The sequence below is a fragment of the Mirounga angustirostris genome, unplaced genomic scaffold (assembly GCF_029215605.1).
Source record: "Mirounga angustirostris isolate CCGP_5_RB_7025 unplaced genomic scaffold, mMirAng1.0.hap1 SCAF_1, whole genome shotgun sequence".
Lineage (NCBI taxonomy): Eukaryota > Metazoa > Chordata > Mammalia > Carnivora > Phocidae > Mirounga > Mirounga angustirostris.
The window spans coordinates 138,552,317-138,579,961 of NW_026991709.1; positions in this window are offsets into that span (position 1 = coordinate 138,552,317).

Consider the following 27,645-nt stretch of genomic DNA (forward strand, 5'->3'; position numbering starts at 1 on the left):
GAAAAGTACTATTTTGACTATGTAAACACTCACATAATTGTATTAAGAGTTGCTACCAAATCTTTTCATCTAGTGTACGCTTAAAAACTAGGCTCAGATACAGTGATAAAGAACCAGCATGGGCTGTTCCCACGTTCCTTTAACTCAACAATTTGTGGTGCAACTGTGTTTAAGAAGTGAATCTCGGGAGAGTGATTTGCATAGTGCCAGGTTTAGACTGCTCTCTGATTTCTAGATCCAGGTGTGACACCAACATCGGGAATGTCCACAGCCTTCCTCACCTGTCTTGGTCTTGGGTGCTCATTCCAAGCGGGAGCAAAACCACTCAGCTTCTTTCAGGGGGCTTGGGGATGAAAACTGGAAAATTCCAAAGACTATCCGAGAACTGTGGTAGGCAAACTTATGTGGGAGATCAGAGGTCTATTCAACTCTCCCTGAAATTATCTGGGAGCTACCAGACCTTTACTCAGATGCAAGGGCCAGTCCTGATCCCAAATGCCAGAAGAGAGCTGGAGAATCTGAGTGAGTCGCTGCTCTCGCAGCTGTGCAGGGCCTTCTATTAGGACTGCCATGTCTGGTTGCACTCATGTGCACTGCACAAGGGCAGTACATCTGAAGAGACGCAGTTCACATTGTCAATATCATAGAAAGTCTATGACACAAGGTGTCATTATTAAAACAGTTTTCTGGTAGATGGCATTAAGGTAACTTGTTCTAACAGAATCAGTGTCTTAGCTCAGTTTTAGGTAATACGAAAACTTATTAGTGCAGTTTTCGTTTTAAATAGCTAACATTGAGTGAGCATTTACTGGAGAATGGTGGTTAATTGCTTTGACCTCTCCCCTTAGAATAGGCTTCTTAATATAAATTCAAAGGATCTTTCAGCTTTGATAGGAAAATAAATTGTATCCTCATTATCACTCACTCCTAACTGAAATCTAGGATTATGAATGGGACGCTAACCACAATACTACTAGCAGTGCCTATGGTTTCTTTTCTCATAGCACATTTAAACTGTTGCAGTATCTCAAAATGGTATTCATGCTCATCACTTTTTCAAAGTTGGGCTAGTTGTTAAGATCCACCACTAATACACTATTTAACGAGTCAATAAAGAGGGGTATCCATTACTACATCACAAAAGTTTTAAAAACTATTTCAATTGCCTTTTAATAAAACTGGCTTCCTTTATAATCCTGTATATTTTATCCTATGAAACACTGTTCTGAGAAAGGGGTTTATAAGCCTCCCCAGCCTACTAAAGGGTCTGTGTCACCAAAAAAAAAAAAAAAAATCATTCATTAAAAAGAGATTTTGCTAGAAAAGTTAAGTAATAGGAAATACTAATTCTTGTTCTCTCTCCTCTTCAAGAATCCTTTGACCACCACCCCCAGAAAGAAAACTGGGGAAAAGTCATAATTGCTAAATGAACTCACCTGAACAGTTTGCCTTTTGTGTCTAATTGCCATGCAGTATAATTACAGCCACGTGTGACATAAAATACCCGTCCACTTGATCTTCAGTTCATTTGACTGACTGGATCTCAGCAGCATGAGCTGGTCATTTCAGTAGTCGCCGTAGTTTCACAGCTTGTGCCTTTGGAAGACACCGTTGTGGGGTAGAAGGTATCACATGAGATCCCTTGAGAGTCATTGCTCTAAATTTAACCTTCGCTGTGATCGCTGCTGTGATGTCTGATGGACGCTCTCTTATATAACAAAAACGACACCGTTTTCTACTAAATGTCCTTGCGTTGTGTCTAGCATAAACACGTACTCTCCTCCATGTGGAGAAGTGATTAAGGTGCTGCAAGACATGTCACAACTTTTAGGTTGCGTTTCTGTGGAGGAAGGACAGCGAACATGTGCTGAGCAATACTCTGATTTTGTAGCACGCAAGGTGGTCGCGTGCAAGACACAATCTCTCTCTATAGCTCCTGAACCCACGTGGTCTCTTCATCTGAGCATTAGCAAAGATGATCTAGTCTCTGAATCATTCAGTCCAGATTCTAGAAGGAATAAGATGACTGTCCAAGTCTGATGTCCTCCTGGGCCTCTTCAGGAGCCAGGGAGAGATAAGTTTCCATAGTACAAACAATCCTGCAGGGACCCCTGTGGGCAGAGGGCAGCTCTCTGAGAGAATGGAGAGAGCCTGAGCTTTTTGTAACAGGATCGTAAGGACTTAAAAAGGAGAGACCGTAATGGTTTCTTAGGGGAGCCAAGACCGTATGCATCCTTGCCCATGAGCATTGACAGTACATGCCCTTGATGGCCCTGAGTGGCACAGAGACCTGAGCACGAGGAACAGCCTAGCAGTTCTTTATATTTTCAGGGAACACAAGAGGGCCTTTTACGTGCATGACTCTGTGTTAGGCAATTTTTATGTACATTGTGTCATGTAATCGTCAGATTTCCCCAGGCTGCCCCTGCCAATATTTCTGTGACATCAATCTCCTTTTTTGGAATTTCTTCATAGGATTTTAGTCCTCTCTTTAATGCCAGATCTTTCTAGGAGTCCCCAGCCTCACATACAGAGCAGCTTCCTGGTCTCGCTCCCCAGCTCAGCCTGTTGAACCATTTTCCTTCTCTTCTGCTCAGCCGTCTTGAGTCATGGCAGTAGCTGAGGCCTCTGCTGCTTCCGGGGCTGCTGGAGGCTGTTACTCCACACCACGATCCCGGGGCCATGCCAAAGATACTTTCTCCGATCTGGTACTACCTCCACTGTGCCAAGCAGTTAAAGCCATTGGTGACGGGAACCACAGGAGCCTCAGGTGCTGAGGACAGCCCTGGGATCTTTGTCCTCATCACGACCCAGACCTTAAGACCACCTGATATCCTGGAATTTTAAACATTCTGAAGCTCTGCTGGATTTCCAATTCAAGATTGTGGATAGAACACATGCAAACACTAGCTCCTAACTCTCCCAAACAGAATGCAGAAATCAGAAATAGAATTCACAGATCTATATCTATACCCAACACCAAAACATGAAGAGGGTATATTTCCTACTCAGAGGAAATGGGGGATGTAGACAAGACCTCGTGGTTGTAAGCAGAAGGTGCCCATGCTTACACACCCCCGCGCAGAGCTGAGAGTAACTCACCACCTCCTGAGAGCCAATAATACCACAAAGCTACTTCACCTCCAGGCCGTAACAGTGCAGGACACACAAGGGAAAATCCTCCTGTGAAAGGTAAACCCGGAACTGAGAATCCCCAAATATCCAAGGGAGACCAATCCTAAGGAAAATAAACTAGGTTTAACAAATGCAAGAACTAATACCATATGAGATAGGAATATTAGAACAATGTTTAAAGGACTTCAAAATTTAGAAAAGAAAGAGAGAGAAAGAAAAAGAAAAAGGAAGGAAGAAAGGAAGAAAGAAGAAAGAGAGAGAAAGAAAGAAAGAAAAAGAAAAGAAAGAAATGAGCCAGCCTCAGAGAGCCAAAGGAGGGAATCCCATCACTAAAGTCAGAATAGGAGGTCATGTAAAAAACAAAAACAAAAACAAAACAAAAAAAACAGAGTTGTTAGGAAAAAAAATCAGAGATCTTAAAATGGGGAAAAAAAAATTACTAAAGTTTAAAACTCCATAGGTTAGCTGAATTGCATCCCAGACTCAAGTGGAAAGTAAATCACTAAGCTGGAAGATAAATAATGAGACAGGGATTATCAAAAGAATCTTAAGAGACCTGGAGGACAAATCCAGAATTTCCAGCATCCATCTCATAAATTGTACAAAAAGAGAAAATAGCATGAAAAAGAGGACATGAGTCTTCCGATTAAATTTACACAAATGCCAAGCTGAATAAACAAAAGCAAGTCATAAGCACAATGAGGTATTTATTATTTGACAGTCACCAGGGAGGCTAAAACCAAAAAGTTGGACAGTAAAAAGCATTAGCAAGGACGTGGAGAAGTCAGAGCCCTCGTGCATTGGGGTGGGAATTCTTAAATGGTGCAGCAGCTTTGGAAAGTAGTCTGGCAGTTCTCCAAAGGTTAACATGGAGTAAGTGTATGAACCAGCAATTCCACTCCTGGGATCCACCCATGAGACTTAAAAACAGATTCGTGCAAAAACGTGAACACAAAAGTTCATACAAAATTATACCTAACAGCCAAAAACTAGAAGCAACCCAAATGTTTGTGAGTGGATGAATGGATAAACATAAAATGGAATATTATCCAGGCATGAAAAGAAATAAAGTACTGATGCATGCACAGAGCAGATGAAGCCTGAGAACATTATGTTAAGTGAAGGAAGCCAGTCATGAAAAGCCACATATCCTATGATCCCATTTAAATGAAATATCCAAAATAGACCAATTAGACCGAAAGTAGAGGAGTGGTTGCCAGGCGCTAGGGACAGGGCAGAACAGCGAGGTACCGTTGATGGATATGGGGTTTCTCTGGGGGCAGGGGGAATGAGGAAAATGTTCTGGAATTGGATCATGGAGGTGGTTGTGTAACTTGGGGAATACACTTACAATCACTGAATTATATACTTTAAAAGGGTGAATTTTATGTTATGTGAGTTATATCTCAAACTATTGAAAAGAAGTCCTCACTGAGGGGTGCCTGGGTGGCTCATTCAGTTAAGCGTCTGCCTTGGGCTCAGGTCATGATCCCAGGGTCCTGGGATCGAGTCCCACATCGGGCTCCCGGCTCAGCGGAGAGCCTGCTTCTCCCTTTCTCATTCCCCCTGCTTGTGTTCCTGCTCTTGCTGTCTCGCTCTGTGTCAAATGAATAAATAAAATCGTAAAAAAAAAAAAAAAAAAGAAGTCCTCACTGAAGCTGGGCTCTGCCGCATAGAGGTCATACTTGGTCCTGTGAGAATAATTCTTCTTATCCCACACTTTTGTGGTTTGGGTGTTAAAGTACTGTTCTCTGTCACAAAACTTATTTGTGTGTGTGAAAGGGAGAAATAGCTTTTTCTGTGTTTTTCTTGACACCCTGGTTTCTCAGTTTCTAGAGGACTGGGCAGGAAGATCATGTGAATGGCGGGCTCACACCGTCCTTCGAAGGGCTCCAACCCTCTGTGGGCCATCAGAGCCTGCACTGATTCCCTTGAATTCCTTCCCAGGAGGCTCCTTGGTCCTTCCCGAGAACAGCTTTTAGGTGCGCACAGCAGAACTTTGGGAGGAAAACCCGAGCTTAGAGTGACTGTGACCCAAGAAAGCAAAGAAAATGGACACTGATTTTATCCTCCCGAGCCTGCCAAGCCCCTTTCATCTGATTCTTCAAGTATTTTTAACCATGAGTGAACCCCTGTTGACTAAATTTGTCCCGGGCCTTTCTGCTCAGTAATAACTACAGTTAAGCTAGAATATAATATTTGACAATAGGGGCAAAGCTGGGCTTGAGTTATGTTTTTGAGCTAGCCCGAAGAGTTTAGTAGAACAAAAGCCTACAACCGAGTGAATGCAAAATGAAGACACACGCCTGACTGACCAGATTTTCTAATGGATCCTCCACGCCCGTTAGCTAGGCAGACACCAGCAGGCATCCCCCGTCCCTCCCCCCCCACGCACACTGTTGAAACCTCACCAAGTGTTTTCTTCATGGTGGTGGTTCTCATCTCTCCTCCCTCGGTAAATGGGTTGTCTGGATGCTCAGGTGTCCTTTGTGAAACTTGGCTGTAATAACAACGTACCACAATCACTGGCAGAATTTCGATAGAGCTGCTTGTGAGCACCGTAGAGCCACCACCAGGCTAGCAGAATGTTTTATTTTGTCTGGCTTGGTCTTGGTTTTTTTCTTTTTCTTTTTTTGAAGATTTATTTATTTATTTGAGAGAGAGAGTGCGCACGTGTGCACATGTGCCGGAGAAAGTGCGTGCAGGAACTTGTGTGACCAAGGGGAGGGGCGGAGGGAGAGGGAGAATCCTAAGCAGACAGACTCCATGCTGAGCAGGGAGCCCACAGGGGGTACGTTCCCACGACCCTGAGATCATGACCTGAGCTGAAATCAAGAGTCAGATGCTTAACTGACTGAGCCACCCAACTGTCTCTTGGTTTGCTTCTTCATTGCAGACTGCCAAGACCAGGGTTCAAAGGTGAAGCATAACTGCCCAGTGCCCACTGGTTTAACAAGGCTTGTGAATACTGCCAAGTCATAGTCGATGCAGTCCTGAGGCTTAGGGGTGTCTGGTAGGACAGAGAACACGGAGCAACTCAGAAGTTCCAGAAAAAAAAGATGAACACCTAGTAGTTCTTCTAGCTTCATCTCCCTCCAGCACGGACACTTAGAGACCTGACAGAAGACACATTTAACTCCCTTGACCTCAGTGATAGGAGTACATGCATCCCTTTCCTTTGCTAACCCTAAAATAAGCTACATGAGCATAAAGCGGTAGTTTTCAAACTCTACAGCATGTTAGAGTCACCCCCAGGAGATTTTAACGATCCTGATGCCCAGGCCTCATCCCCGATCAATTAAATCCTAATCTCTGGGGGCACAGCCAAGCAGCAAGAGTTTTTAAAGCTCTCCAGGTGATTCCAATGTGCAGTCAAGACTGCGAAGAGGTACTTTGAGCAAATTGGCATCTTATTCAAGGCTTACATTCTAAAATTCAAGGCCAAGATTGAAAATAGAAAAAATGACTCTTGACAAATCCTTTAAATGGCCCATAAAGTAGAGTATAAGTGGCTTTGCATCTACAGTCCTGAATGGTTAATAGAAGTGTAGATGCTTAATGCACCTAGAAATGTAGAGCATAGAGTAAATGGTACATATGCAAGATATAATTTTGCTTTCTTAATTACATAACTGAAAGTGCACACTGAGTGGAACTCAGGTTATTAAAATGCATGGAAGATGAATTCCACTGTCCAAAAGTGGAGTCAAAGTAGTGTTTGTATAGATGATGAACCTTTACATTTTAGGTGACCTGATGTCAATTTTAAGATCTGAGAGTTTTCATGACATGTCTCTGGTAGTATTTTGACAACTTTCCTGCAGTTCATGAAAGAAAGTTAACTCTCTTGTACTGCACAGATCATGGCTAAACCTAGAAGCCAGCCAGTCCAGACTCTCGCAAATAGTCAAGGCCTTCCCAAACCCAGCTCACCTGATGGCTCTAGCCTTATTTTCGGTGCTTCCTAGAAAAGCTGCTTTATTCAGTTCTGCTAGTCTCTTTTCTTGACATGAAATGTTCATTCCATTCCCACAACCTTGTTCAGGCTTTGCCCCCTGCTTTGAATGTCCTTTAAATGCCGCCCCCCCCCCCGACTTGCCCACGATCCCAAACCTACCAACCTCTGTGCACCATCAGTCACGACTACAATGCTCTAGTATTGCTCTCTGAGACTGCCAAAGGTGGCCTAGTTCTTCATTACTCAGCTCGTCTTTTCTCCTCACTCTATGGGACTTTTTCATTGACCTTGATCAGTTCCAGTTGGTCAGTCCACACTTGGAATAATCTTTGACTTTTTTTTCCTCTCATCTCCAATATTTAATCCTGCCATGAGTCCTGTGGGCTCCAACTTGAAAGTCACCCAGAATTTAATCGCCCCTACCACTGCCACAAATTTAAAATACCATAGGGGGGCGCCTGGGTGGCTCAGTTGTTAAACGTCTGCCTTCGGCTCAGGTCATGATCCCAGGGTCTTGGGATCGAGCCCCGCATCGGGCTCCCTGCTCAGCGGGAAGCCTGCTTCTCCCTCTCCCACTCCCCCTGCTTGTGTTCCCTCTCTCGCTGTGTCTCTCTCTGTCAAATAAATAAATAAAATCTTTAAAATACCATAGGATCCCACCTGGGTTATTGTAATAATCACCAAATAATCTCCCTGCTTCTACTCTTGCCCTTACAGACTGGCTTCCAGAGTGACCCTTTCAGATAGTAATTCCAATCACGTTACTCCCCTGTCCAGAGCCCTCCGGTGATTCCCACCACCCTGAGGATAGAATCCAAAACCCACCAAATTCTGCCAAGACACACTAGCTAGCGGTTGAACCTTTCTCCATAGAGTTTTACTATTCGTATTAGCAATAATAGCTGGCATTTGACAAGCATTTATTCTCTGGGAGGCACTGTTGTAAGCCTTTGACGTGTCTTACATGTTAGGAAACTGAGGCACAAAGCGGTCAGGAGGCTTTCATAAAGTACACAGCCCGTGAGTGGTGAGCAGGGATTCGAATCTTGACCACTGTCCCGCCCTTCCTCTGCGCATAGGAGACACCAAGATGTGCCGCCACCCACCCTGTGGTTTCAGATATTTCAGTAGGATCCCAGCACTCTGTTTGTTGTCTTATGTTCACGAATGTATCAGTGTGTGACTTTAACTGTAGGAGGAAAGGTTTTAAGGAAGGGCAAAGAAAAAAAAGGGCTGGAGCCTGAATTCATTAGGGAAGCCCACATTGCTCAGAGAGCAGTGCCCCAGAGCCAAGCTGGAAGCCAAGAAATTTGTTTTAAAAATATGATCTCTCCCAAGCCGGAGATTACGTGAAATATAGGGTGATATACCACCCAAAAGGCAAAACCACAGTTTGCTTGTTTAAAGGCTGTTTTAGGTTGGTTTGGCTGTGGCCCGGGGCTGTACCGTAAGCAGAGGGCCGCAGATGCCGGGCAAGGGTTGAAAAGTTGTCTGGAGAACAGAAACTGAGGCCCTCCAGAGGGGTCAACCCCCGGCCCCCAGGCTACTGGCTTTCTCCTTGCCACGTCCGAGCAACTGTGTCCACTCCCGCCTCTACCTCCTGAGAGGGAGAAGTCCCTTTTGTTGAGTAGCAGAGAGCGCTTCGGCTCTAACTAGAATTTCCTCAGACAGAGGAAAATGTCACCCAGGGGCATACACAACGGCGAGAGGGAAGGGTCTTCAGACCTTTCAAGGGATTCAGCCTGTCCGGTTCCCCTCTTGTCCCGAATGCCCAAGCTCTGGATTCTGGTACTTTAGTGACACACGGGTGACCTCACCAGAGCCGTGTAAGTATTGGGGGGAAAAAAGAGCTGAGGAGGCTTAGCCTGGCCCCTCTCTGACTATATTCTCAACTGTCGTTATCTGGAACAATTAAGAACCCGGAGGAAAGGCCAGTCACGCGCCAGGAAGTGCTACGGCACCCTGGTTTTGGCGGAGGGGAGAGAGAGGCCGTTGGGTTTCACTGATTGGGTCTCCGCGGCAGGCTGGCTGCCCCCCAGGAAGGCCTGGTATTCCTGTCCTCTCCGTGAACCTGCTTGAAAGGGATACAGGAGTTATTGGGTAATCAGGACTTGTCAGCACCTCGGTTATGCAGGATGGTTCAATCCGATAATGTGAATGGAACCTGTAATAGTGCTGATGAAAAGCACTCCGGTTTCAAAAGGGCCTTGAATGATTTTTTGTTCATTTTCTGTTTACATGTAATGTGTTATTGATGTCATTACCTTATAATACAGCGGCTTGTTTCATAGAAAAACCAGGAATTAGTCATTCTTAAAAAAAAAAAAAAAAGGAGAAGAAGAAGAAAGAAGGAAAGAAAGCGACCCTGTTACCTGAGGAAAATTGCATCCAAATGCTGCAAGCATATTGATTTTCTGGCACCAGACTTTTTAGATTAAAAATGCCAATACTAAATCCTTTCATGACCTATAGTTCATATCAAGTTCGCATGTCATTTACTATTATTCTGGGGGAAAAAAAGCTGAATCTTTAATGAAAACGTAGTTGGAAAGAATGTCTGCCGTTTCTACAATTTGCATATCATTATAATAATGTCTGATTATGAGCTAAGCATGCTGCTGGTAGGGTGGGTTGAACATTTTTCTTAGTTCAAATCAAAAGCCATTTGTCAGTTTTAATTGTCTGCTTGTCTTGGCTGCATCCTTGGTGGGAGCCATGGACATACACACTCTGATTGTCCAGGCCTGTTAAGGATTGGCATGTTAAGGTCCACCCAATGCTAAGACACATTCCTTCACGTTCTAGGAGGGTCTGAGACTTATGTCTGGTCTTAGCCTAGTCTGGAAAACACTGATGGTACTGATTAGTTATTCTTCCCATTTAGGTAAGAACTGTAATGTATGTAGCCCCATAAGTTCCTGACATAGTCCTGACTTTGTTACATAGTTACGACCAACCACAAAAGTCTCTCAGTCAACACAGGGGTGCCTCAATGGCATCTCTGGTTGCAATATTTGGTTTCTTAATGGTGTGCCGTGAGCCAGGTTTGGAAGTCAAGCAAAAATACCTTTCCTAAAAATCCATTTCCTTTTACTATATTCTTCTCTCTTTTCAAGCCATAATCACAAATATTTGTGGGTTTTTTCAGAGCTCTCTCTCTCTACCCCTTGCTAAGCCAGGGACTTTTTGGTTTCCTTGTCTTTGGACAGAGATGAGTGGGCACTTTAACTTTTTGACCTCAGAGTCTTTGTTACTAGAAAGAGGATGAGGCACTCAGAGAACAGATTTCTTGGATAAGCAGCCTCTCTAACTAGAATCCTCCTTAGCATTCACAGTGGGGGTTGGCAAGATCCATGAACCAAATCCAACCTGACACTGACTTTTATAAATAAAGTTTTATTGGAACACAACCACATCCCTTTGTTTACCTATTATCTATGGCTGGTTTGGAACTACGCGGCCGAGTTGAATAGTTGTGATAGAGACCATGTGGCCCACAAAGCCTAAGATATTTACTATCTGGCCCTTCACAGAAAACAATTTTACAAATCCCTGGCCTAAGAATGATATTCCTCTGAAATCTTCTCCTATATGATGGTGGCCAAGAGTAGGTGTGGCTACTTTTCAGAGTTGTACCATAAGCAGCTAGCTTAAGAGTAGGGGAAATCATGAATTTTAAATCATAGATTTTTTGAGTGAGATGGAATCTTAATTAGAAATCACCTGGTCCTCCTTCCCAACTGACTGATGTTTGATTACCCTCAATAACATTTCCAGAATTGGGAAAACTATTTTAAAACATGCCATTCTGTATTTTGATAGTTCTGTTCAGAATTCTTCCTTGTATCAAGTAAACATGTATCCCCTCACAGGCTCTTTCCATTGGTCAGATTCCTCTGCTTTGTAGGCATGCAAACAAGTATGAAGACTCTTCAACACATAATCATTCAGGAACTGAAAGCTATCACTACTTTGTTCCGGAGTGTTTTCTTCTTCACATTAAATATTCCAGTTCATTCCCTGTGTTCCTTTCATGTTAGAGTATTGAGTCCTTTATCAACCTAGTCACATGTCTCTGGATGCATTAATCCATCACTAAGTACTAGTGCAGTATTCCAAATGTGGTTCTACCAACTCGGGAGTTGGACAGAATCATCACCTCCATCATTCTAGAAGTAATATTTCTGTTACGATAAACTGGAATTTAATTTGCCTTTGGGGAGACCACATCTCGCTGTTGATTCAGATTGTGCATGAACTCAACTGTCTTAGTCTCCTCGGGCCGCTATAACAAAAGACCATAGACTGGGCGGCTTAAACAGCAGTCAAGTATTTCTCCCAGTTGTGGAGGCCGGGAGTCCCAAAAGCAGGGGCTTGTAAGTTCAGTTTCTGCTGGGATAGCCCGCTTCCTGGTCTGTAGACAGCAACTTTCTCCGCTGTGTTCTTACGTGGCCTTGCATTGTCTCCCTTCTAAGGGCACTAATCCCATCATGAGGATCCCATCCTTCTGACCTCATTTAAACCTAATTTAAATTCTATTAGGCCTCACCTTTGGAGTTGGGAATTAGGGTTTCACTCTATGAATTTGGGGAAGACACAAACATTCAGTCCATAGCTTCAACTACACGACTTTTTCTGATAAATAGGAAATTATCCTGCTGGCTTCCTACCTTTGTTTTTTTTTTTTCTGCCCCCAATCATACCTGGCTGAACTACATCCTTATTTTTACAGTGGGGCCTGATTTCTTAACATCTGATAATTGCTTCTTAATTGGGAAGGAATAAAACGAATGTCTATAATTCTTCTCTTCATTTGAGTGAAGGGTGGCTCCTTCCAGACTTACTCTCTTTCCAACCTATTTTACTTCTATAAATGGGAGGCAAGTGGCTAAAGCAAAGCTACTTTATGGGAATCACAGATACTGCTCTGCATGTATTCCTGACTCTCCTCCTTTTGGCAGCCTGGTAGGATTGCCAAGCCATATGATGCATTCTGACCAGTGAATTGTGAATATGGAAATGATGTGTGTCACTTCCAGACTAAGTGTTTATTTATTTTTATGTTATTTTATTATGTTATGTTAGTCACCATACAATACATCATTAGTTTTTGATGTGGTGATCCACGCTTCATTGTTTTCGTATAACACCCAGTGCTCCATGCAGTACGTGCACGGTTAGCCCAGTAATGGGTATTAAGGAGGGCACGTACTGCAGGCTAAGTGTTTAACTGCCAATTCAAAACACTTCAGACCTCCCTCTCTGGTATGGTGACCAGCAGCATTCAAGATGGTGGCTGCTTATCACTCTGGGTCCCAGAATAAGGTGGCTGGAGCAGAGTTCCCTCCTAAGTCAGGACAGACACAAAGCCTGATTGAGAAACAATCCTTTGTTGTTGTAAGTGGAGGAGATTTGGTAGTTGTTTTTACAATATAGCTTATCTAACTGATACTCAAATTTTCTAGTCACTGATAAATATCACATTAGTCAGCTCTTTGTTTCATGCTTACTATGTGAAACGCACTTGGACTATCACAGCAAGGAAAATAAAAATCTCTGTCCTTGTGGAAATACAGGGTTTGGACATTTGGGGCAATGGTCACACCAGACCAGACTCCTCCAAATACAATGCGGCCGATGCATAGAATGGAGCACCCTTGGGCTGTCTTCAGATGTATGATGATCACTGAGTAGGTTAGAGAGAGGCCAGGCTGGGAGTCGGAGATCCAGGATTTAAAGTGCTACTTTTGTCACTTACCTACGTGTGACTTTGTGTTGGCCACTTTACCTGTCTGAGCCACTATTTCCTTTACCTGTTTGCACTCCTGCTTAGTTTCACTCTCTACCATTCATGCTGGTGGTTGCCCAGATTCTACTTTAAGGCTTTCAGAAACAGGATGCTCACCTCTTCCCAAGGCAGTGTTATGCCTCTGAGCACCTGTGTCTGCTCGATGTTTTTCGTCTGAAGCTGTTCAGCTCTAGAAGCCTGGAAATACAGTGATAATTGTTTTTGTTGTGGAACCCCCCTGCCAAGGTCAGAATTTGCATGTAAATAATTTTTTTACTGAGTTCCTATTCTGTGCCAAGCATGGCCTTGGCATAAACCCTCTGCAGACTAGAGGAGAAGTATCCATGATGGCCCTGAACTTGAAGTTCAGTTAGATAAGAGCGGCGTTTAGATTCCCCGGGCACAACGTACTGTGCTACATTGTGGGTCAGAGTCAGAGGCAACGGAGGTGTAGAAGGGATGAGGGTAATCAAGGAAGCCTTCATGGAGGGCAGTGGACTGTGCTCAGCGTGGAAGGATGGTTGGTTCTAGGCAGGTAGAGGGCGTTGGGGAGAGCCATATCAGACAGGGAAGACAGCTCCAGGGAAGGCAAAGAAAGGGTGAACTTGGTGGATTGTGAAAACAGAATGGAGTCCCACCTGGGAAGAACAGAGAATGGGAGCATGCACCAGTTTCAGACCAGCCCTGGGTGGATGATTTTTAAAAGAATTCGCAGACACAAATTTTAAAAGATAGAATACCAGCCACCATACTATCTAGGCGTGGAGTAAAAGAGGTCTTAATTTCCTTTCTTATCAGGAAAAAAAAAAAAAAAAAGCTTTGCCAATATGGGTCTTTTCCTTTTATCCCAGATTCTCCATTTGTTTACAGCTTTTATTTCATTAACAACAATTACAGTATGAAATTACAGATGTACCTCCCTGGACATTCTTTGCGTTGACGGCGGATTTTGCCACGTCAGTATAAATGGGCCAATTGAGGGCTCTGTGGGAATGCAGGGGGCTTAAGGCTGTCTTTGGGCTGTAACAAGACATTTGGAGAAGGCAAATATGGAAAGGAATACCTTTGTCAAATGGGTTCCATCCTTTATATAAGTGATGAGTTTATTTTGACTTAAAGTGAGAATGGCTTTCCCCAGGGCACATATGGGACATAGACAGTTCAGGCTCATGACACGGACCCAAAAAAACGCAAGGAATGACAGTGGGGGTTATGGATACACACACTCAGGCTTCCTCTCCATCTCCTCACTCAAGTTAGTTTCTAGTCTCCAAGAAAAATCCTACGGAAAACAAAACTCATTAATGTTGTATTTGGTTAAAAAGGGGGAAAAAAGTAAGAATAAACGTGAAAACATAAATGCTTTGTTCAAAATGTGAGTTAGTTGGGGCAGATGAGTTGTTTCCCGCAGTGTAAGAGGAAGTGGTTAATGAACATATTGAATCCAAGGCAATCATTTTTGAAATGCCAAGGAGGATGGGGGCAGAATCAGAAACAGCAGAAAAATTAATGTGTTATTTTCTGTCAATGGGAAGGGGGAATTTTTGCTAATTACCTTTTAGAAAATTAAGGTTATTAAAAATAATAAGCTGACTTTTCTATAGATCTTAATAGTTTTCAAAACACATTCAGATGCATTATTTCATTTGATTCCCATAACAACCCCAGGAGGAATGCAGAGTGGATTTTTTTAAATCTATGTTTTATAAAAGAGAAACTATGATTTTGAAAAGTTAAAGGACTCACTGTAGATTACACAGCTAACAAGCAGCAAAGTCAGGGCTTTAAAACCTCAGTCCTAACTCTGGTCTGGTCACGTATAGAGGAAAAGCAAAGCCTGTGAGTCAACAGTGGGTTTATTAAAAGTGACCCACTTACCAGAGGTGGTGTAGCCATGTAGTTTAGTGGGCATGGGCTCACTCTGGAGCAGAAATTGCAAATAGAAGCTGAAGTCATCATCTAAAAGCAGATGAGCTTGCACAGTTATGGCCCAAACAATATTCATAGTTTTTTCTTTTTTTTCTTTTTTTTTTAAAGATTTTATTTATTCATTTGACAGAGAGAGAGACACAGCAAGAGAAGAAACACAAGCAGGGGGAGTGGGAGAGGGAGAAGCAGGCTCCCCGCTGAGCCAGGAGCCTGATGCGGGGCTCGATCCCAGGACCCTGGGATCATGACCTGAGCTGAAGGCAGACGCTTAACGACTGAGCCACCCAGGCACCCCTATAGTTTTTTTCAATTTTTAACAAGATTTAAAAACCAGGACATTTTATAATACAATCTAGATATCTGACCTCTCTTTTAAAACCAGCATACCTGGTCTCACTGGCCAGTGTTTACCCATGACCACAACTAGCAGGAGGTTAGGAGCCACTGTCTCTTTTAGATAGGCATGAACTCTCTAGTTTGCCATAGTCCCTGCCACTCCCTATCGTCTCTTGTCCTGTAGACCAAGGATCTCATCACATTTGTGTCGTTGTTTTTTACCTACCCATCTGCATCACTCATTGGATTCTGCCAGCATGTGAATTTGTGTCCTCACATCTGGAGGCAGCCTCTGGGCTCTATCACATGGGCAGGTTACTTTCACCCATAATGCTTTCGTTTCTACTTTCATTCTACAAAAAAGGAATGATAATGGTGGCACGCTACTGGATATTTGGGACTTTGTTGTCATGGGTATTTTTTCTTTCAACATTATTTCTTCCATTGGAAGTTCCATCTTATGAAAATGAGGAAACCCACATGTTTTCTAAGCATCCCTCGCATCTGGGGCACAAATGAGGGACCCTTATCCTCCAATCAAATGGAGATGACCTAGACTTAGACTTGACAGCTCATGACCCAAAGAAACACATGTGTGCCACTTGTCTTGCGAGAACCACATTTCATCTCTGGGGATAGCCATGGCAGATGTGTCAGTGGTACCATTCAAGACCCATCATTGGTATCTTGGCCAATGAGCTGGGATATGTGTGCCCATTATAGGAAGCATCTGCGCTTCCACCATTCTCTGGTATGATGTCAGACATTATCTCTGACTGTGTAACTTCCAAGCCTGGTTCTCTGCCCCTCCAAGAGAAGCTATGAGTCCCTTCCGATCCTGTAGTGCATATCTCTTGCCTATTGGTGCTCAGATCCATTCCCTACCCTTCCCCAATGCTACATGTGTTACACAAGGCAACCGCTATAAGATACATTTCCCAAGCTCCTGTGTCAGCAGGTTTGTAGGGTCTGAAGTTTATGCACTTTGGGGGCTCTCTTTTATAAAAATAATGTAAAACTCTAAATACAAAATTATGTACAAAAGGGAATGTTTGTTTTTAATGAGAAAAAAATCACAACGAATCACAGATCTTAAAAGTTTAGAATGAGAAAACACAGAACAAATAAAAAATCAAAAACTTTAAAAATAAGATCATATTTTGTGTGTTAACTGTTGAGATAGCTCTCTCATACTTTTTTTCCTAGAATTTTTGACTTTATACTCTTTGTTTCTTCCTAGGAAATAATTTTCTGGAGAAAGAAGCAGAAATATAATTCTGTCTGTCCTCAGTATGCTGACTGGAATTCACTTTTTTTATTATTCACAACTCAGAAAATTTTTCATTCCCCGTATTAATGTGGTTAGGTAAATTTCTAGGATTATTTTCAGTTGCAGGCAGGCCTCTGTCAAGTCACTTTCATAGAAGAGCTGTACGATTTTAAGGCAGTTGAAGTTTCTTATGTTGCCCCAAACTGGTTTGTCATTGGCATCCTCGTGGTGAGACATCAGAGGTGAAAGCCAAGAGAAATGGCACGGGGGACACTTATGTTTGACTGTAGGCCATCCTGACACCAGGAACAACATTTTTTACCTATCTGAATGTCTGGTGGGATATTTAAAACTCTTGAAAGAGGTGGAAAAATTCTCAGGGGTGGGGGACAGTCTGATGTCTGCAGGCACTCCCAGCCGCTATGTACTAAGTGATACTAGGAACCCTCAGTCCTTATGGCAACCACACCAAACTCAATTCCACACAGAAGTGAGTGAGCCACATACATATGTCCCACTAGACCCCCCACTAAATCAGCTTCCCCTAGCCTGCCCTTAAATATAGGCCAGGCCACTCTAACTGGAGAGGAAGTATGGAGAGGGGGTATCAGAGCCCAGAGACAGCAGTCAGAACCATGAGTTATAATGGCGTATTTTCACGTTCTCTGTGTAGAACCATGCACACAAGTTGCTAGGGCCCTCCTAGGGCCTTGTAAGGGGTCTACATAGTGGGAGGCCCTTAAGTGTGGGTCTCGCCAACTTCCCTCTCAACCCACTTCTAGTGTGTTTTGGCCAAAAGGGGGCACTGGTAAGGCCTTTGTTAACACCCTCTCTTCCTCTACCCCTCCAGTCCTAGCAGGGGTGTTTAGTGGCTTCCCGCCTATTAACCTCTGTCACTGCTCTGTTCAGTTTTCTGTTCTTATCAAACATTTGAAAAGTTATTGTATTAAATTTGTTCTACTGGATCACCTAGAATAGAGTTGTTTTCCTAACTGGGCCCTGATCCCTATTCTTTTTCTGCTTAAAAGAACATGCTCAGAAAATGTTGTCTATTTCTGAATTTGGCCTAAAGATTTTGTATGAATAGATGCTTGTTGTCTTCAGTAAACTTTTTATACGTGGCACCTAGTTGAGCCCACAGGTTAATCTGAGGGCCATTATATCCATATGTACTTTTTATATTTGTATAATTTCTACTCTGTTTGTTCAGAGATAGAAAGGGTCGTTTTTCTCCATAATTGACAGATACATAAAAGATGACATATAGGATATTAAAAGGAAGCCATAATTGTCAGTGAGCACAATTCAGAACCCCTACAAGCACCAGACGTAATACATATGATAGGACCAAATTACAAAAAAAAAAAAAAAAGGTACAAAGTGGTATCTGTAAATATTTTAAGCCAAGGAATCTAGTGGGATTAGAACTAGAAATGGAAAATGAAATTTTATTTCATTTGGAAAAGCGTGCCTGGGGGAAATAATGTATAATTCAGATATATCAGTACAAGAGAATACCAGGATAGTGCTGGTACTGAAAGAGGAATGAATCGTACTGACAACAAATTTGGTGCTGTGCTGTAATCAGAGAGTAAGAATTTTTTAGGAGCATAAACTGGACTGTAAATTGATACGGGAACAGCAAATTCGATGTTGGTAGTAACTGGTAAAAACAGAAGACGCAACAGTACAAATTGCATTACAGAGATCTAGCCAATATGAGAGTGATGAGATTTTGTACTTCTTTGTCTTTTTCTGTATTGGAGACATTCTCATAAACAGGACACATTATTGTAAGGGACAGCAGAAGTTATGCAAACCCTAGAAGGTGAGAAGGAATCCTAGAAAATATCTGGTTGACCCGCTCATTGTACAGATGAAGAAATGAGAAGCAGAGAGAGAAATAGTTCACATCAGGTTAGCCACACTGGCCAAACAAGGGCCTGTCTTTCCCCTCAGAATTTTACTTCTGTAGGAACTGACAACTCTATAAATGTTGACTGAGAGAAAACTCGTAACGAACCGTGAGTGTCGATGATTATAAATGGTATAAAAAACACACACACAACATCTTTGCATAGATAAAAAAAATAATGTAATCAATGAAAATATCCTGTTATAAGAGTAGCTACTCTGTCTTCATTGTATCCTTGTTCTTCATTGTATCTTGTATCTTCATTGTATCCTGTTCTTCATTGTATCCTATTCTTCATTGTATCCTACTTAGTGCCTACCTTGTGTCTGGCACAGAGAAGGCATTAAATAGATGTTGGATATTCATTAGCTGGATCATTGGTTGATGAGTGGATAATTCAGTGGTTGGATGAATGGGAGGGAGGGAGGGTGGATGGTTGGAAGGATAGATGAGTGACCTTCAAGGAGGAAATTTAATCTGTTCTCTCTCTGAAGAACAACTGACTTTGGCAATTCTGGGCCATGCTTTCTCAGAATGAACACAGCAATAAACACATTTTTTAATAATCCTAAACAGCAAGGACTTCATATCAGGTAAAATAATAAAGCCAGTCTCATTTTCATGATCAGTAGACTTGAGATTTCCAAGAGAGGTGCCTAAGAGTGTCAATAGCATGGATAGTAATCATTTGCCTAAAATTACAAGTAAGACCTCACTATCTGTGACTAAGTGGAGGAATACCAAATTAGCAAAGAATCTGAATTACAGAGCACAATTTTATTGCTTTTGGAGACCTACAGGCAAATGGAGTAGGCTAATAAAATATTAGCTGGAAGAGATCATTGGGGGGAAACTCTTCATTAATTGATGAGGATGTGTAATTATCATCTCCTATAAGTAAAAGTGCACCTCCTACAAACTTCAGGATGCTTTTAGGGAGTTCTCTGTATAAAAACATTTTCCTGGCATCTCTTTCACACTTTTAATGAGATATGGAAACTTTTCTCTTCACGCCACCCAGCCTCTGTCTGAATTTTCACAAGTTTGGGATCAGTGGAATTATTCTGAATCAGTGATGAGTTCCAGGACACCACTATTGTTGGTAACAACAGGCATCCTGTTGAGTGGTTAACTAGAGTTCTGGAACATGCGTTAGTGAGAAAAAGTTTCGTTTGAACATGCTTTCCCCCTGTATGGTTTGTCTGTCTCACTGATTAATTGTGTAATTATTAATCTGCTACATCTTATAAACTGACGAATGGAAAATTAGTCTGCCATTTCTTTCCCTCTTTTCTCCTCTGTGTGTAGCTGAGTTCAGTCACCATCAGCACTAAATTCCATTCAGAGTTCACAGCCATCACGATAGCTAGTGCAGTTTTAGGTTAAGCATATTTTATCCATAAATTGCTATATTTGGTTCTCGAGTTATTATTGCAGTTCCTTGGGGTACATTTAAATCCACCTTATTGTAATAGATTATGGAATATAGTGGCTAATGTGTCTAATGTAAAATAAATGACTATAATGATTTATGATGCGACACTTCAATTTTATTGAACATAAGGATCATTGTACTAAAATGGATGGTGTATTGCTGGTTTAGCATAAAATACTGAATAACATATTCAAGAAAATGAATGGCTCGGCCAGTTCATAATATTCTGCCCCTTCAGCTGAGAGGTCTTTAATAAGCAAGAGTGTCATTACACTTGAAAATGTATGTATAGGTAATCCATTATCTAGAACAATGACAGGGATCTGCTCCAGTCCTTATTAAAGAAGGGACTCTTTAGGAGAAAATGCCATTCTTTGGTCTTCCTGAAAGAATGATTTCCACCTAACCACGGGGCAACTATAACAGTGCTTAGCAGAATTGTAAGTGGCCCCCACATTTAAAAATTATCGCCTTAAGACTCTCTCATAACCTGCAAGACAGAGGCGAATTTCAGGAAGGTTTTGATTTTTTTTTTCACCATTGTCCCCAGGCGATATCCTTAATGTTGTATCTGTGTCCATTTGCCAACCTTTTGTTTTAACTCTTGCCAGGCCCATCATTTATAGGTACTCGTGCTGTGTCTTTCCCCTGAACTCCATGTTTGTGTTTGAACACTGAATAAGAAGGTAGATTTAAGAAGACCTGAGTGAGCTGTTAATTCTTATTAACTGTGATATTAAAGATAGTTTTCAGTGATATATTGAGCCAATATATTTGGGTTCTCAGGCCTGGCAGATAAAAGAAAATTATTCTGTAAAAGGTAGCGAGTTTAAATTAATGGTAACAGTTCTATCTTCCAAAAAGTGGGGGGCCATAAAGAATAAGGGAAATGACGTGAACGTTTTCTTCCCTTTGTGATCCTGTGATTCTTCCCTCTCAGCCCTGTGATTCTCCTGGAATCCAATGTGATGACATAGATAATTCCCACCAAATTAACTATATCCTCATAGCAACTTCTTAAGAGTATCCATCTCTTTCATGGGGAGGATAATTAGCTTTCCTCTTCTGGCATGGCTGTGCTGTTCTTAGGGGTGAGGGAACCTGAATGTTTTGAACCCAACTGCTGCATTCTGGGTAGGACTCTCATAAATTCCCTACCGGTGCTCCCCCTTAGCACATTCTGAGTTTATGCCCATCCTCCATCCCTCAGCCCAGATCAGCTCATCTGACTAGCCAAAACTGAGGCATGGTCAAGTACCACACAAGCCTGTGATTGGGGGTCTTTTCCTTATAGACCAGAGAACTCAGGTCACCGTGATGCCATGCATCCGTGACATTTTGGTTTCCTTCTCCTCAATAGCAGATTTCACCATTGCCTGAAAAGGCATGGGTCACAATGAGAAATAATGTGACCATGAAGTGAACAGTGGTGTGTGTGGAGTTAAGGAGTTTTACATTCCAGAACTGAAACATAATGTTGACAGTGGATCCTGCACTCTGTGGATTTCAGGCGTTTATTTGTTCAGGATACACTCTCGGGCCATTTTTTTTTTTTTTAATTATTTTTATTGTTTTGAAAAGGTGACATAGCCTGGAACTAATCACTGCAGAAAGTAACTAGGGATATGTTGATATCCTAAGTGAATTTGGGAGGTCAAAGGCTTGTGGTAAAGCAGTCTATTTCTGGAACACCGTGGATGTTTACTCTGTAATCAACTAAAAATGAAAGTGATAAGGGTCATCTTTTTGCTAATGGGAATGTTGCTTTTGGATCTCTTGATACATTAATCCAGAAAAGACCAAGGCCAGGGGTGCTGAGATACTTCTGGCCCCAAAAGGTCTCCTGACCTCTACAACCTGCCCATCCTCCATTCCTAAACCTCAGGATTCTTTTCCATAATAAATTCTATGCTGTCATCAAACATCATCAGGATGTTTTCATAAAGCATATTAGGGCATTTTCTTTGGTCTTCACACCTTCGCTATTTTCCCTCAAAATATTGTAGTAAATTTAAATGGTTCATAAGGTCTTACCACTGCCCCCTAAGACCTTGTTTTCTCTTCATTATGCGCTCACACCAGCTTCAGTTTGAATTCCTGTCTGATCATCCTCGGGAACTGTTCCCCACAGTATTATGGCTACGGAAAAGGAGCTTACCGGGCCAAAACACACAATCTAAAGATTGGCCATTGAAGGGCCTTTTTGTTCTGACTACATTACCAATGCAGCAACCCCCTACCCCATGTTCCCCACGCCTTCTCCTTCCTGCTGCTTCCTCATACTGCGCTACCCACCCACCCACCCCCCGCAACAGCCTCTTGCTTTCACGTGTTCATCATGGCAAATGTCTCCTTGATTCTTTCTAAATTCTCATGTCTTACTTCTAGTACCAAGGTAATATTCAGAATCCAGGCTTCCATTTATGTGGGTCCCCTGGTAGAGTTACTGACGTTAACATGTCTTTCAAAGTGCTAAAGGAGCTTTTCCTGCAACCTAGGATTTACATACATATTTTGACCAGAGGTGATATTTGGCTTCTTTCCCAGTGAATTCATCCAACTATTTCTTCTTTTGGTCTTGAGTCACATATTAAGAACCCAGGTAAACCCTAGATGTTCTTCACTTAATCCCTTCAAAATACTTTGATAATTTTAGAACAGAGGCTTTTGCTTGGGAAATACTGAGGTATCCACCCATCACTGATATTTAAAAGTATTTTTTTTGTTTAATCTATAGCCTCCTTCAAATAATAAGCTGTATAAACCCACCAAAGGAGCTCTGGGTTTCTCTTTGGGAGCTCTGTTTTTCTAAATATTCTAGTGTCTGCGTGGTAATCTGCCTTCAGTGTAACAGGCAGACCCTGTTCTTGAGTTGGAGGGCTCAATGTTATCAAGTCCTAACTTCTCCCCAGAAGGAGCTGAGTTCAGTGAGATACCTTCCAGATTAAAAAAAAAAAGTTGTTTGGGGAGTTTGTAGAGGCAGGCAGTTGGAGGGTGGATGCTACCTTGATGTAATGGTTCTTAAGCTCATCTGGAAAAATGAAAAGATGATCAAGGTGAAAAGAAAAAAGTTTGTAAAAAGAGGCAAAGAAGAGAAGACCTTCTTTCCATGTAATAAAGTACATTATAAGCAGTGGCAGTTAAAACAGTGAGCTAGTGGTGTGGGATAGCAAGATGGGTGGACCAGCACTGAGTCTAGAGTGGTCCCGAAGACATAGGGAAAGTCAGTACATGAGGTGGTCATTCAGATGGTGCTTTGGTGTATTATTTAATATGTGTTGGAGGAGACATAGGCAAGCTTTCTCCTTCATTCCTTCCACCCGAAATAAACTTCAGGTAACTCACAGAGGGTTAAATGATTGTAATGGGAAAAAAATAAAGTTCATACACAAAGTTCTAAAGGAAATCATAGGCGTACTTTATGCTAAAGAAGAGAAGACCTTTCTGGGAGTGACAGGAAATGGTGCACGAGCTGTAAAATAAAATATTGATATATCTGACTACAAAACAAAATCGGCTCTCACCAAAAGGCAAACAATAAGCTAGTGTAAGGTATTTGCAATACATACTTCAAAGATCTGACGTTTTTACTGAGCAAAACAATTCATTTATATATGAATATACATATGCACATAGACACACCCATGTGTAAATATACATATGAATACACATTTTAATTTCTCCAAATAGATTCATGATATCTATGTGCTTTGGGAAGATACACACCAAATGTTTTACCATGCTTTTGGGGATAATCTTTCATTTAATATAATTTTGTAATCTTATTCTTCTAATAGTACAAGCATGTATTATTTTTAAAACAAAATGAAAACCTTTGTTGATACTGTGTTTAACTTTGAATGACCCATAAATCAGTGGTTCTTACTCCTTTTGGCGACAAAGACTCCTTTAAGAATCAGATGAAAGCTATGGGTTCCGTTCCCTGACAGGGCACAGAAGTGTGGCTACTCCAAATGCCGCCTGAGCTATGAACCCCTGCTCTAAGTAGTTCTCCTAAAGTGAGTTAGTCACAGTTAGAATTGCTGCCTAGCTACACCCAAACACAGTGGCTTAAAACATGGACCATGATTCTGTGGATCGGAAATTCAGGCAGGTTGCAGCCAGGTACAGCTTGTCTCTGCTTCAGGTGAGGCTGTCCATGTATAACAGGTTGTCTGTGAGGATCCACTAAGGACTCGCTTACTGTCTGGGGCCTTGGTCCTCTCTGTCACCTGAGGTGCTTCAGCACTCCTCCACGTAGCCTCTGTCCAGCAGAGTCCCGAGAGCTAGCCACATGGAGGCATGGGGCAGAAACAGAAGCCTCATGATCTTTGGAGACCTTGACCTGGCTGTCATACAGCATCATTTTCCCCACATCTGTTAGCCAGAGCAAGCCACAGGGCCAGCCCGGATTCAAGGTGGGGGCAGTTAGACTCACAGTCTCTTTGCAGGGAGGGACGGCATAGTCATCCTGCAAAAGGACTCATGAGGTGGGGTTGGGATTGCTGTGACCATTTTTGAAAATCAGCTCCCACAGTTTGACTCTGAAAATGTGGTACTTTTAGCCAACATAGGAATTTGTCCATCTGTGACTGAACATTCATATTCAGCAAAAGTAATCTAGGAGTGATTGTAAACTTATAACGGTTATCTACTCAATTTAAATACCCAAGGGCTTTGTTGTTGTTGCTGTTTGTTGGTTGGGTTTGTTTCTGTTTTTGTTTGCAACTTATTCAAAATTGCCCCATGTATGGAATGGAAAAATAGAAGCCATAAGTTTAGCTACTATATTGTCTTTCACCCATTTTGATATAAAGATATTTTGCCCATAACTTGGAAAGCTCTAGTCTGGAAACTCTTCAGAAAAGTCATACTCTCCTGGATAATGAGAGCTCACGGATTTTGGTGCTGGATCTTTAGGGCCACATCAAGGGGAAGAACTGGGGGGAAAAAACACGAGCCATGGCCCTAGAATGGATTAATGTGGTGAAAAGACATAAAAATTAAGGTTAATTTATGACCCCGAAGCCCAAGAGAATTTCCAGTTAAATGTGATAAGTTCAATCACAAGTTTATCTCCCTTTTAAAACATCAGTCAGACGCTAGGACTTCACTTTTCAATGACAACAGATAATCAAGAATCACTGGGCATATGAGGAAAGCTTCTGATGTAGAAGAGGCCCCAGAGTAAACAAACAAAAGAGGAACTTGAGGAAAACAGATAATCAAGGAAACAGAAGAAAACAATGAAAATTCCTAATTTGCAGTCTCTGATAAATTTGAAGCTATTTTAATAAAGATCAGGAATCTGAAAAGAAGAAACAAGGAAGAGCTCTTGGAAATAAAAGTAAAATCATTAGGGGTGCCTGGGTGGCTCAGTCGTGAAGTGTCTGCCTTCGACTCAGGTCATGATCCCAGGGTCCTGGGATTGAGCCCCGCATTGGGCTCCCTGCTCCGCGGGAAGCCTGCTTCTCCCTCTCCCTCTCCCACTCCCCCTGCTTGTGTTCCCTCTCTTGCTGTGTCTCTCTCTGTCAGGTAAATAAATAAAATCTTAAAAAAAAAAAAAATTAAAATCACTAAAGTGAGAAAAGATGTCAAATGCAAATTTTCTCATGGTCTCAGCTGTGGCTAAATTCAAGATCAGCAGATTCCAGATCACCTTTTTAGTCCCCAACAAGAGAATGTGAGATGGTTTTTCATTCCTTATCATCACCCACCTTAAGCATATGTGAGAGAAGGTGAGACTTATGGAGGAAGGGCAAGAGTGAGGATTTCTTGGGAGAGAGATGGTATCTTCTTTCTTGCTCATTTCCCGCTGGGGAAAGGAAATTAACTTTTAGAGAAACATCAGAGCTGTTGCCACATGTCTCCCTAAAATGCGGGAGGACAGACTGATTGGTACCTCACTGCCCCAACAGGAGAACAGGGAGAAAGGGCCGCAATGAGAACACACTCCATCCCACTGGTGCTTGAACAAATCTCTGTGCTTCCCATGGGTCATGTGGGGCAACTCTAGAAAGGAGCAGAAATGGAGTCATCCTGAAAGGGACCCCTAGATGGGCAAGATGTCCCCAATTGTCTACTGAAACAGTTGCTTGATTGAGACTATTTTTAACACCTGGAAGAGGCCCAAGTTTCTTTCAAAGGCAGGAAGAAAATATTCAAGATAATATGGTTGGCAGACTATGGTATTAAAAAATAATGCCCTGATTTCCTGATTTCAGCCTAGCAAGTCCAACTTTTTTTCAACAAAGTAGTTACATTTGTGGTCTTGCCATCCTTTAGCATGTCCTTAGAGGATCAGTAGTTCCTGCTGTCGACCCCTGGAGTCTCTCCTAAAAGCCTGAGGCAATCTGAAAGTCACAACATCCTCTAATAGGAATGAAAATAATAGGTAGGCTAAATGAGAATATCAGGACATTTTCAAAAAATGTAGAATAAAAAGACAAAGGGATTGTAAAATAAGAGGGAGAAAAAAAAGAGTTAAATCAACCCAGAAGTTTTAACATTTGACTATTAAGAACTCCAGAAAGATAAAAGAGAACAAGTGGGTGGGAGGGGAATAAAAAAGAAAGTTTCCAAGATCCAAAGGACATGAAGTTTCAGACTGAAAGGACACAACAAATGCTTAGGTACAGAAATTGAAAAATCAATAAATACAAAGATCCACACCAAGGAACACTACTGGGGTATTTCAAAATAACACATAAAAGAAGACTCGGACAGCACTCAAAAAAGGGAAAAAAGTCATACTGAAAGTAATTGGAATCAGAAAGGCATCAGATTTTTTAGTAGACACATTAGAAGAGAGAAAAACATAAAAGCAGTATTTTTTATAATTCTGATTGGAGAAGGTTTTCAACCTAGAATTCTATACCTGCCTAAACTTTTTATCTGGTGCAAGCATAGAGTAAAGACATCTTCAGCTATGCACGGTCTCAGAATATTTCCCCTGCACACTTTCCCGATGTTATCCTCAGGATTTGACTTTAGCCAAAGGAGGCACTTAGCTCCAAAATAGAAAGGATCCATGAAATAGAGTATCCAACACAGGAAATCAGAAATATAAAGCAATATCTAGACGATGGGAAAGATAAGGTACCAAATGACAAACTGCACCCTTAGTCTAGAGAGAAAGGGGTTCAAGTTAGATCAAGAGAATGAAGTGCTCTGGGAAGGAGTTCTCCAAAGAGGGTGTGAAAAGGAGTTGATATATTATCTGGTCTATTAGACTATTGGAAAATAATACTTATAATGGGACATTTAAAAGAAAATTAAGGATATGTAGAAAACTAAGCAAATTTTTAAAAAGAAGTAATTATGAACTCATGTGTACAAGAAATGAAAAAGAATCCTAAGTATACTACTTGCCTCTGTAGTAATTAATAGTACTAAAAATGCTATTGATTTCACAAAACTTTATTAGAAACTCTAATTATTCTGATATATCATTATAAATATACACTTAAAATGGAATGAGGAGAATGATGTAAAAGCTAGATCTTCATGTCTCATAAAGAATATCAATATATAAAGTATAAAATTGATGTACTAATAAATATTAATATAGGGAATTTGGCCGTCTGGACACCAGAATAAATTGCTTAAAGGAGATTTAAGGGAAAGAGATGGGAGTTCAGGGTATGGGGAGGGAGAGGTTACATGTTATATTTCTTTTGTCACTGTTTTATTTTTTTTAACATACACTGTTGTTTTAATATGTTTTAACATACACTTTGGCAAAGAAATTAGAAGGAAACACAGAGAAGGATATCCAACATGGATTGATTCGATTCCATCATTCAATATTATTTGTCGGTCACCTTCTTTTTTCAAATGAGTGTGAGTTGTGGAGGGTGTAAAGATGAGACACCGCCAT